Source organism: Pseudorca crassidens, chromosome 20 (assembly GCF_039906515.1).
Source record: "Pseudorca crassidens isolate mPseCra1 chromosome 20, mPseCra1.hap1, whole genome shotgun sequence".
In the NCBI taxonomy this organism is placed as follows: Eukaryota; Metazoa; Chordata; class Mammalia; order Artiodactyla; family Delphinidae; genus Pseudorca; species Pseudorca crassidens.
Genome location: NC_090315.1, coordinates 42,157,766 through 42,170,299, shown reverse-complemented (window position 1 = coordinate 42,170,299; position 12,534 = coordinate 42,157,766). Strand labels below are relative to the sequence as shown.

The following is a 12,534-nucleotide window of genomic DNA, read 5'->3' as shown; positions in this document are numbered from 1 at the left end:
TGGATAGGGAAAAAGAAAGAAGAGCAGAGACTATTATTAGCAAACACACAGTGGGAGTGATTGTGGTTCAGGGAGACCTTCCCTGCAGACAAATTTGGCAGCTCCCACCATAGACCAAGTCATGGGCTGGCTGTGCAGATCTTGCCAGCTGCTCTACAGGTATTTATGTTCACCAACATCAATTATGCCTCAGTCCTTCCCTGCTCCCTTCATACCCCCACCACCTGCTAGGGCTTGCACCCACACCGGTAGCCATCCAAGGTCTCTGTGGCAGTGCAAATGTAAAACATCAGCCACTTGGGTCCTCCCTCTCCACCAGAGCCCAGGAGCTATGCTCACAGCCAGCCTGGGCTTTTGCAGCTGTGTGACTGAGGGTTTTTGAAAAAGATAAACAAAATTGACAAACTTTTAGCTAGACTAACTTAGGAAAAAAAAGAGGACTGAAAAAATAAAATGAGAAAGGAGACATTACAACTGTTACTACAGAAATACAAAAGATCGTGAGAGACTACTATGAACAATTATATGCCCATAAACTAGACAACCTAGAATAGATACATTCCTAGAAACATACAACCTACCAAGAGTGAATCATGAAGTAACAGGAAATCTGAACAGGTAAATATTAAGGAAGAAGATAGTATCAGCAATCAAAAACCTCCCCAAACAGAAAAGCCCAGGATCAGATGGATTCACTGGTGAAGTCTATAAAACATTTAAAGAAAAATTAATGTCATCCACTAACCCCTACAAAAATTCAAGAGGAGAGAACACTCCTAAACTCATTTTATGAAGCTAGCCTCACCCTGATACCAAAGCCAGATAAGGATACAAGAAAAGAAAACTACAGACAAGTATTCCTGATGAATATTGATACAAAAAAGTCTCAACAAAATGTTAGCAAACTGAATTCACCAGCACGTTAAAAAGCATTATTCACTATGATCAAGTGGGATTTAGGATGCAAGGATGGTTCAATTTATGCAAATCAGTAAATGTGATACAGCACATTAATAGAATGAAAGACAAAAATCATGATCATCTCGATAGATGCAGAAAAAGCATTTGACAAGGTACAACACGGTTTCATGATAAAAATGCTCAACATATTGGGTATAAAAGGAACATACCTCAACACAATAAAGGCCATATATGACAACCCAAAGCCAACATCATTCTCAATGGTGAAAGTTTGAAAAATTTTTTCTAAGAGCAGGAACAAGACAAGGGTGCCCACTTTCACCATTCCTATTCAACATAGTACTGGAAATCCTAGCCAGAGCAATTAGGCAAGAAAAAGAAATAAAAGGCATCAGAATAGGAAAGGAAGAGGTAGAATTGTCTTTGTTTGCAGATGATATGATTATATATACATATATATATACATATATTTTCGACCGAAAAACATAACTAATCAATGAATTCAGTAAGAATGCAGGATACAAAATCAACATACAGAAAACTTTCAGTTTTGTATGCTAATGGCAAAACATGAAAAAGAACGAAAACAATCTTGTTCACAATAGCATTAAAAGCAATAAAATACTTTGAAATAAATTTAACCAAGGAGGTGAAAGACCTGTTCACTAAAAACTACAAGACTTTGATAAAAGAAATTGAAGACAAACAAATGGAAAGATACCCCATGTTCATGGACTGGAAGGATATTGTTAAAAATGTCCATATTACCCAAAGCCATTTATAGATTCAGTGTAATTCCTATCAAAATTCCAATGGCATTTGTCACAGAAATAGAAAAACATCCATGCTGACGTTCTTATGGAGCAACAAAGGACCTCAAATAGCCAAAGCAATCTTGAGAAAGAACAAAGCTAGAAGCATCACATTTCCTTATTTCAAGCTATACTATACAGTATTCAAAAGAGTATGGTACTGACATAAAAACAGAAAAACAGACCCATGAATTAATTCAGAGCCTAGAAATAAACTCCCACATATATGGGCAACTAATATTTGACAAGAGTGCCAAGAATACTCAATGAGGAAAGGATAATATCTTCAATAAATGGTGACTGGAAAAGTGCGTAACATGCAGAATAATGAAACTGGACCTCTATCTTACACACTGACAAAACTGAAATTGAAATGAATTAAAGACTTAAATTTAAGATCTGAATCCATAAAACAATTATAAATAAAATAAGAAAAAACTCCTTGACATTGGTCTCAGCAGTGATTTTCTGGATGTAATAACAAAAGCACAAGCAACAAAAGCAAAAATAAATACATCAAACTAAAAACTAAATACTAAATCAAACTAAAACACTAAACTAAAAACTAAATACATCAAACTAAAAAGCTTCTGCACAGCAAAAGAAAAACAACAAAATGTAAAGGGAACCTAAGGAATGAGAGAAAATATTTGCAAATCATATATCTGATAAGGGGTTAATATCAAAAATATATAAATATCTCAATACAACTCAATAGCCAAAAAAACCCTAATAGATAATTAAAAAATGGGAGGAACTTAATAGACAGTCTTCAAAAGAAGTCATACATATGGCCCACAGGAAAACGAAATGGTGCTAAACATCATAAATTATCAGGGAAATGCAAATCAAAACCACAATGAGATATCACCTCACACCAGTTAGAATGGCTATTACCAAAAAGACAAGAGGGAGACTTCCCTGGTGGCGCAGTGGTTAATGCAGGGGACACGGGTTCGAGCCCTGGTCCAGGAAGATCCCACATGCCACAGAGCAACTAAGCCCATGTGCCACAACTACTGAGCCTGCTCTCTAGAGCCCGCGAGCCACAACTACTGAAGCCCGCAGGCCTAGAGCCCATGCTCCACAAGAGATGTCACCTCAGTGACAAGCCCGTGCACTGGAATGAAGAGCAGTCCCCGCCCTCCACAACTAGAGAAAGCCCATGCACAGAAACAAAGACCCAACACAGCCAAAAAAAAAAAAAAGAATCCGCCTGCCAATTCAGGGGACATGGGTTTGAGCCCTGGTCCGAAAAGATCCCACAAGCCACTGAGCAACTAAGCCTGTGCGCCACAACTACTGAGCCTGTGCTCTAGAGCCCGTGAGCCACAACTACTGAAACTCGTGCACCTAGAGCCCGTGCTCTGCAACAAGAGAAGCAACCAAAATGAGAAGCCCGCGTATTGCAACGAAGAGTAGCCCCTGCTCACTGCAACTAGAGAAAGCCCATGCTCAGCAACAAAGACCCAACATAGCAATAAATAAATAAACAAACAAACAAACACGTAAGAGGTAACTGTTGGTGAGGGTGTGGGGAAAAGGGAACTCTTGCGCACTGTTGGTAGGAATGCAATTGGTACAGCCAGTGTGGAAAACAGCATGGAAGCTCCTCAAAAAAAAAAAAAATTAACATTACTACCATATAATCCAGCTATCCCATTTCTGAGTATATGCCCAAAGAAATTAAATCAGCATCTTCTAGAGATATCTGCACTTCCATTTTCACTGCAGCATTACTCACTATAGCCAAGACATGGAAACAACCTGTGTCCACAACTGATGGATGGATAAAAAATTATGTGATTATTTAAACATATACAGAGAGGAATATTATTCAGCCACAAGAAAGAAAGAAATCTTGGAGTTTGCAACCACTTGGGTGACCTTGAGAGCATTCTGCTAAGTGGATAAGTCAGAGAGAGAAAGACAAAAATACTGAATGATGTCACTTATATGTGGTATCTAAAAAAGACAAACTCAGAGAAACAGAGAGTAGAGTGGTGGTTCTCAGATGTTAGGGGTTGGGTATAATGGGCAGATACTGCTCAAAGGATACAGACTTTAAGTTCTAAGATTAACAAGTTTGGGGATCTTGAGTATGGTGAGTATAGCTAATAATACTGTATCATATACTTGAATATTGCCAAGAAAGTAGATCTTTAATTTTCTCAGTATAAAAAAGAGACACACACACACACAAAAAGAAACAGTAACTATGTGACCAATAGAGGTGGGTAGCTAATACTATGGTGGTAATCATTTTACAATTAGTAAATGTATCAACTCAAGGTATTATACACCTTAAACTGACACAAGGTTACCTTGTCAATTATATCTCAATAAAACTGGGGGAGGGGGAAGCATTTGCACTTCATTAAAAAATAACCAATATGAAAATGTTAAAAAAAGAGAAAATGTTAGAGATAATGATAATAAAGAAATGGATAATTTCAGAAGAGATATAAAAACTTAAAAAAAGGAATCAAATAGAGATCTTAAATAGACAAATACAATAGCTAAAATTTAAAAGAAGCATCATTGGATGGGATCAACAGAAGATGAGATCCAACAAAAGAAAGTATTTATAAATTTAAAGATACATTAATAGTAATTATCCAGACTAAGAACAGAGGAAAGAAAAAGAAAAATTGGAAACCCCCCCCCAAAAACAAACAAAAAAACTAACCTGTAACTGTGTCCAAGAAGAGAGGAAAGTGAGAATTAGGGGGGAAAAAAGTATATGTTGGAAGAAATGTTGTCCAAACTTTTTCAAAGTTTGAGCAAAATCATCAACCCACAGATCCAATAAAGCCAGAAAACCTCAGGCAGAACAAATACAAAGGAAATCACGCCTGGGCCCGTTACCGTTAAACTGCTGTCAAACATGGTAAGCAGAAAACCTCACAAGCTCGGGGGAATGGAAGGTGGGGAGACGTATACAGGAGAACCCAGAGAAGAGACAGCAGATTTATTATGTAAAAAGACAGACAGAGAAAGCATGGAGACCAGAAGATAAAGGGATGACATCTTTAAGTGTCAGGGGGTGATGTGCAGCGAGGGACTATTACATAGATTGCTCTACCAAGTGTGAAAATATCTTTTTAAAAATGAAGGAAAAAATAAAGACATTTTTTCAGGTAAATGAAAGCTGAGAAAATATATTGACTCACACTACAAGAAATGCTATAGGAAGTTATTCAGGTTGAATGTGAATAATACCAAATGAACCATAAATCGGAAGGAAGGAAGGAAGGAAGGAAGGAAGGAAGGAAGGAAGGAAGGAAGGAAGGAAGGAAGGAAGGGCACTACAAAGAGTAAATATGAAAAGCTATATTTTCTTTTCTCAAATTTTCTACTATGTAATGAACTCTGTAGAGCAAAATTAATAACAAAGTTGAGGCTGATAAAGTAGTGGTAAAATATGTGATGACAGCACTGAGACAGGGTGGGAACATACTATTCTAGACTCTTCCATTATATGTGAAATGATATAAAGTTAATTCACATTAGGTTTAGATAAGCTAAGGATGCATACTGTTATCAGAATAACAATTTAAAAAACTAAATAAGAATGAAAATGCCAATAAAGGAGACAGGTTAAAACAATTTCAAAAGCTTGATTAGCCCAAAAGAAGATAGCAAAGGAGAAACAAAAGAACAAAAACTGAGAGTACAAATAAACAATAAATAGCATGCTGGCATAACTAATCCAAACTATATTAATATTTACATCAAATGCAAATAAACTACACATTCCAATTTAAAGGAAGAGGGCTTCCCTGGTGGCACAGTTAAGAATCCGCCTGCCAATGCAGGGGACACGGGTTCGAGCCCTGGTCCGGGAAGATCCCACATGCCGGGGAGCAACTAAGCCTGTGTACCACAACTACTCAGCCTGTGCTCTAGAGCCCACGTGCCACTACTACTGAAGCCCGTGCACCTAGAGCCCATGCTCCGCAACAAGAGAAGCCACCACAATGAGAAGCCCTCACACTGCAATGAAGAGTAGCCCCCCCTCGTCGCAACTAGAGAAAGCCCAGGGGCAGCAACGAAGACCCAATGCAGCCAAAAATAAATAAATAAATAAATTTATTTAAAACAAAATAAAGGAAGAGATTGTCATCCCGGACATAAAGGAAGAACCAAGTACATATTGTTTTTAGGAGATATACTTTAAGTATAAACACATGGATGAGCTGAAAGCAAAAATATAGTGCAGATGGTGCATTCATAAAGATAGACCATCTGCTGGCCCTTAAAAGAAGTCTCAATAATCATCCACTGGTTGGAATCATACAGAGTATATTCTTTGCCAAGAGTAGAATATCATTTGAAATCAGTAACAGTAACATATCCGGAAAGTTCTAAAATATTTGGAAATTAGTAGAAATCACAAGGTGGGGTTAAAAATATTTTGAAATAAATTGTAATGAAAGCACAACATATCAAAATTTGTGGGCAGGAACTAAAGAAATACTTAGATGAATGTGTAAGTTTTAAGTGCTTATATGAGAAAAGGAGATAGGCTTAAAAATCAGTGATCTAAGCTTCCACCGTATGAAGCAAATAAAAGTACAAATTAATCACAAAGTAAAAATCAGGAAATAATGAAGATGAGGTTAGAAATCATGACATAGAAAACAGACCAACCATGACCAATGTTGAGCCATCAAGTCCACAAGGCTAAAGCTTGTTCTCTAAAAGGATTCCCAGACCAACTAAGGACAAAAGGAGAAAATATAAATGACAAATACTGGTATTATAGAGGAGAAATAACTACTGTATTGGTGGTCCCCAGGCTACCCAGGTTTGCTAGAAGGACTTAAAGACTCAGCATATAGACATACTCATGGCTAAGATTTTTTTTTTTTTTTTTTAACAGCAAAAGAATACAAAACAGGATCAACGAAGGGAAAAGGTTCATGGAGTGAAGTTTAGAGGAAACCAGGTGTAAGCTTTCAAGATTCTGCTCTCAGTGAAGTCACATAAGACATGTTTAGGTTCCCCAAAGTTACTTATGACAACATACGTGAAATGTCTAATGAGCTTATTAGAGATTTGGTGTCCATGGATGGGGAGGGGCTGGTCATGTATGCAGCCTCTGTTCAGCATGTAACAAAATTCCAGAAGGAAAGCACATATTTAGCACACACCGTGTTGTTCGTACAGTTTAGGTACAGTGTGCTCCTCTTATCAGATAAGGACAGTGAGGACCCTCCCCAAATCTAAGTTTCTAGATGCCACCCAAGGGCCAATCTTGAAATCATTTCTTCCAAATAATAGCAGTCAGACCTGCTGTGTTAACTCTTTTCTGCATGATTAGATACCCTACAAATATTACAGAATTGACAATTTCATGCTAATGGAATGACAGGAGAAATAACAGCAGATCCCATAAATGTTACAAAACTAACAACTTTGTGTCTACTTATTTGTCAACTGAAACAAAATGGCAAATTTCTTGGTAGTGACAACATACCAAAGCAAATGCAAGAAAAATTTTGAACAGTAATATATCTTTTAAAGAAATCGAGTTAGGAAAAGAATGCACTGACAAAAAAAATTCCAGACCCATATAGTCACTCATAAATTCTACAAAATATTTTAGGAAGAAATATCACTAATCTCACACAGACTCTTTAGGAAAACAGAGGATTAGGGAACACATCTGACTTGTTTCATAAGGTCAACATTACTCTGATACCAAAACTTGACAAACATATTATTAGTAAATAAAATTATAGTCCAATATCCCTCATGATTACAAATGCCAAATTGCTTAAAAGTATGCTAGAAAAATTAATCCAGAAATATATAAAAGGGGTAATGAATCACTGGGATTTATTCCAGGTATGCAAGATTGACTGATCTGGGCATGCTAAATCAATATAATTTACCACATTAGCAAAATAAAGAAGAAAAACTATATGACTGCCTTAATAGATGCAGAAAAAGCACTGAACAAAATTCAATTCCCATGAGGGTGGAAAAAGCCCTCTCAGCAATCTAGGAATAGAAAGAAACTTTTTCAAGCTAATAAAGAACATCCATGATAAACCTATAGCCAATATTGTACTTTAGGTGAAATGCTGGATGTGTTCTACCTAAGACTGGGCACAAGACAGGGGTTTCTATTCATAACACTTCTGTTCAACATTGTGCTCCATATTCTAGCCAATGCACTAAAGCAAGGAAACTAGAAGGCGTGCATTAAAAAGAAAGAATATCTTTATTCACAGATGACACAATTGTTTACATAGAAAATCCTAAGGCATCTAAAAAACTTACTAAAATTAATGTCAACTTAGCAAGGTCACAGAATACAAATCAACATATAGAAATCGTTCTATTTCTATAGACTGGATTGGTATCTATTCTCTAAAATGGTCCTCAGTGACCCTTGCCTCCCACTATTTTATTCCCTGTCTAGTCTCCACAGACGTTGAATCAGGGCTGCCTTAAGTGACCAATAGAATAAAGGCAAAAGTAACAATGTGTGATTTCTGAGGCTAGGTCACCAAAGGCACTGCACCTTTTGTCTTGGTCTTTTGGATCACTTACTGTAGAGGAAGCCAGCTACCCTGATGTGAAGATAGTCAAGCAACCCCATGGGGAGTCTCACATATGTAAAGTGATCAGCATCAAATCGCCAACCATACAAGTGAGCTTATTTGTGATGGGATCATCTAGTTCTGGTCAAGTCTGAAGATCACCGCAGCCCTATTTTACTGTAAACTTAGGAGAGACCCTGAGTTGAAACTTCCCATCTAACTGATTCCAAATTTCTTACCAATAGAGACTATGAGGACTAATAAACGATTACTGTTATTTTGAGCCTTGTTGAGTGGTTTACTATACAGCAATTGATAACTAAAATACTGACTAGAAAATGAAATATAAAGTAATACCATCTACAACATTAACAAACATGAAGAAAATATTTGAGGATTCACTTTTAAAAATAATTTAAGCCAGGACTTTATGCTGAAAACTACAAAACACGGTTGAGAAAAAATTTAAAAGACCTAAATAAAAGATTCACCATGTTCATGGATTGGAAGATTCAATACTGTTAAGATGTCTTTTTTCCCCAAAATTGTTCTTTAAACATTAGTGTCTTTCTCAGACTCTTCAATAAGTGGTGCTGGGAAAACTGGACAGCTACACGTGAAAGAATGAAATTAGAAGACTCCCTAACACCATACACAAAAATAAACTCAAAATGGATTAAAGACCTCAATGTAAGGCCAGACACTATCAAACTCTTAGAGGAAAACATAGGCAGAACACTCTATGACATAAATCACAACAAGATTCTTTTTGACCCACCTCCTAGAGAAATGGAAATAAAAACAAAAATAAACAAATGGGACCTAATGAAACTTAAAAGCCTTCGCACAGCAAAGAAAACCATAAACAAGACGTAAGGACAACCCTCAGAATGGGGGAAAATATTTGCAAATGAAGCAACTGACAAAAGGATTAATCCACAAAATTTACAAGCAGCTCATGCAGCTCAGTATCAAAAAAACAAACAATCCAATCCAAAAATGGGCCGAAGACCTAAACAGACATTTCTCCAAAGAAGATATACAGATGGCCAAGAAACACATGAAAGGATGCTCAACATCACTAATTATTAGAGAAATGCAAATCAAAACTACAATGAGGTATCACCTCACACCAGGCAGAATGGCCATCATCAAAAAATCTACAAACAATAAATGCTGGAGAGGGTGTGGAGAAAAGGGAACCGTCTTGCACTGTTGATGGGAATGTAAATCGATACAGCCACTATGGAGAACAGTATGGATGTTCCTTAAAAAACTAAAAATAGAACTACCATACGACCCAGCAATCCCACTACTGGGCATATACCCTGAGAAAACCATAATTCAAAAAGAGTCATGTGCCACGATGTTCATTGCAGCTCTATTTACAATAGCCAGGACATGGAAGCAACCTATGTGTCCATCAACAGATGAATGGATAAAGAAGATGTGGCACATATATACAATGGAATATTACTCAGCCAGAAAAAGAAACAAAATTGAGTTATTTGTAGTGAGGTGGATGGACCTAGAGACTGTCATATAGAGTGAAGTAAGTCAGAAAGAGAAACAAATACCATATGCTAACACATATATATGGTATCTAAAAAAAAGAAATGGTTCTGAAGGACCTAGGGGCAGGAGAGGAATAAAGACACGGATGTAGAGAATGGACTTGAGGACATGGGGAGGGGGAAGGGTAAGCTGGGACTAAGTGAGAGAGTGGCATGGACATATATACACTGCCAAATGTAAAACTGATAGCTAGTGGGAAGCAGATACATAGCACAGGGAGATCAGCTTGGTGCTTTTTATCTACCTAGAAGGATGGGATAGGGAGGGTGAGAGGGAGAAGCAAGAGGGAGGAGATATGGGGATATATGTATATGTATAGCTGATTCACTTTGTTAATCAGAAACTAACACACCATTGTAAAACAATTATACTCCAATAAAGATGTTAAAAAAATTAATGTCTTTTTAATTAAAATTCTAGCAAGCCTATTTGTACTAATTGATAAGGGGAGTCTAAAATTTTTATGTAAATGCAAAGGCTCTACAATAGCCGAATTATGTTGATAAAGAAGATAGAGGACTTTTTAAGACTTAACAAAAAATTTCAATAATGAAGATTGTGTGGTTGTATTGTAAGGATAGACAAACCAATCAATTGGAACAAAATGGAGAGTCTATAAATAAACTCGTATCTATAGATGTCAAGGCAACTCAATGGGGAAAGGAAAGTCTTCAAGAAATAGTATTGGAAGATGTTTCTAACAACGCTTACAAAAAAACAAAAAAAGAAACAGTGTTGGATCAACTAGATGCTTGTATGGAAAAAACCAGGGAATTTCAATCCTTACCTCATACCTTTCACAGAAGTTAATATGAGATGGATTGTATACCTAAGCATAAAGCTAAAACTAGATAAATTCTAGAAGAAACATAGAAGAATATCTTCATGCCTTAAAGTAGATGAAAATTTCTTAGATAGGATTCAGTACTAATCACAAAAAGAAAAACATATTAAACTTCAGAAAAATTAAAATCTGCTCTTGAAAAAAAAATCAGACTGGGAAATATATTTGCATAGAAATTTTATCCAGAATATACAAAGAATTCATGCAGTTCAATAATAAAATAACCCAATAAGAAAATGGACAAATGACTTGCAAAATAAGATATGCACCTAGCCTATAAGCATATGAGATGATGTACCACACAGTTAGTCATTAGGGAAGTGCAAATCAAAACCACCATGATATCACTCTGACAGATATCATTCTGACAGACATCAGAATGGCTAAAATTAGAAAGACTGACAATACCAAGGGTTGGTAAGGATGTGGAATATCCTGGAACTTGATGGGAATGTAAAATGGTTCAACTATGTTGAGAAATAATTTGGTAGATGCTTATAAAAATAAAAATCCAGCTACCTATGACTCAGAAATCTCAGTCTTATTTATCCAAGTGAAATGAATGCATATTTCCACAAACAGCTGTACAAGAATGTTCATAGCTTTACTTGTAATAGCCAAAACTGTTATCAACCCCAATGTCCATCTACAGGTAAATGGATAAACTGTGATATATTCTTATAATGGAATACTATTCAGCAATAAAATGGAAGCAATTTTTACTGCACACGACAGCAGAGACAAATCTTGAAAACATTCTTTTGGGTGAAAGAACCCAGACATAAAATAATATTGTATGATTCCATTTATATGAAGCTCTAGGGCAAGCAAAACTCACCTTGTGATGACAGAAATCAAGATGGTGTTTGCCCCTGCAAGGGAGGTGGGGTGAGTATTGGCTGAAAGGGGCAGGGGGAACCATTTTAAGGGGCAGGGGGAACCATTTTGGGGTGATGGAAATATTCTGTATTTTAATTGGGATGGTGGCTACAGGAGTAATACCTTTGCAAAACTCAATCAGCTGCACCTTTTCAAAAATCTCTTGTATGTAAATAATTCAGTTAGAAAAACTAAAAACCAAAACAATGTTTACCCTTCTGGGATAAGAGTGGTTAAGGGAGAAGCTGGGACAATCCTGGTTCTCCAGGCCAGGAGTCTCCGTAAGTTCCATGCTTGTTCTTTTCTGCCTACAGTTCCCTGAGAAGCCCTCACCCTGGGAAGGGGTGACCTTTGGCTTGGCCGCAGAGAACCCTCAGCCCTCTCTCCGCCGCAGGGCTTCCAGCAGCCCACCCCACCGACTGTTCAGAGCCTTTCTCCACTTCTGACTCTACCCCAGGCTCTTTGATAAAAGCCTCCCTGCTGGAACAATTTCCTTCCTTATGCCCCTGAGCTCTCGAAAATTTGAGGCTGATTTGTCTCAAGGGAACAACCTCCACTTAAAGTCACAGCCACCAAGGGGCTCCTCTAATCTCAAAAGCATTTGTAGACCTGAAAGCCATGTTTTCATTCCCGGGGTAACTTTCCCGCAATCATCAAGCCTGCCTCGTTGTACTTTTACAGTGAGTGCAGCCAAACAGGCCCCGCTTTCCTTAAATATTTCTGTACCTGTAGGTGATGCCGAACCTCGCAGCAGGATGGCTTGTTGTCCTGAGTTGTTGCTCTCCAACACGGGGACAGAAGCGGCGTACCCCTGCTTGCTGAATCCCTACCAGCCGCGCTGGGGCACAAGGATCTTACATCGCTACCACCAACCCCTCAGGCGGACAGCCGTCTCCCTTCCCGGCTCACCCTGCGCGCAGCCACTCCTCCTTCACAAACAATCATTAAT

At 37.5% G+C, this 12,534-nt stretch overlaps 1 long non-coding RNA gene across 6 annotated transcripts in view; it reads right to left on the bottom strand.

Annotated features, from left to right (window-relative positions):
- The window catches only part of LOC137214681 (uncharacterized), a 509,061-nt gene that overhangs the window by 81,967 nt on the left and 414,560 nt on the right, over nucleotides 1–12,534 (bottom strand). For 5 of the 6 annotated variants that reach the window (XR_010938999.1, XR_010939000.1, XR_010938995.1 and 2 more), the window contains exon 1: nucleotides 12,312–12,503. The exons of the other annotated variant lie outside the window; for it this stretch is intronic. This is a non-coding gene — a long non-coding RNA (uncharacterized lncRNA). Of the gene's footprint in view, nucleotides 1–12,311; nucleotides 12,504–12,534 lie in introns of those variants that run through there. 6 annotated transcript variants of the gene reach the window in all.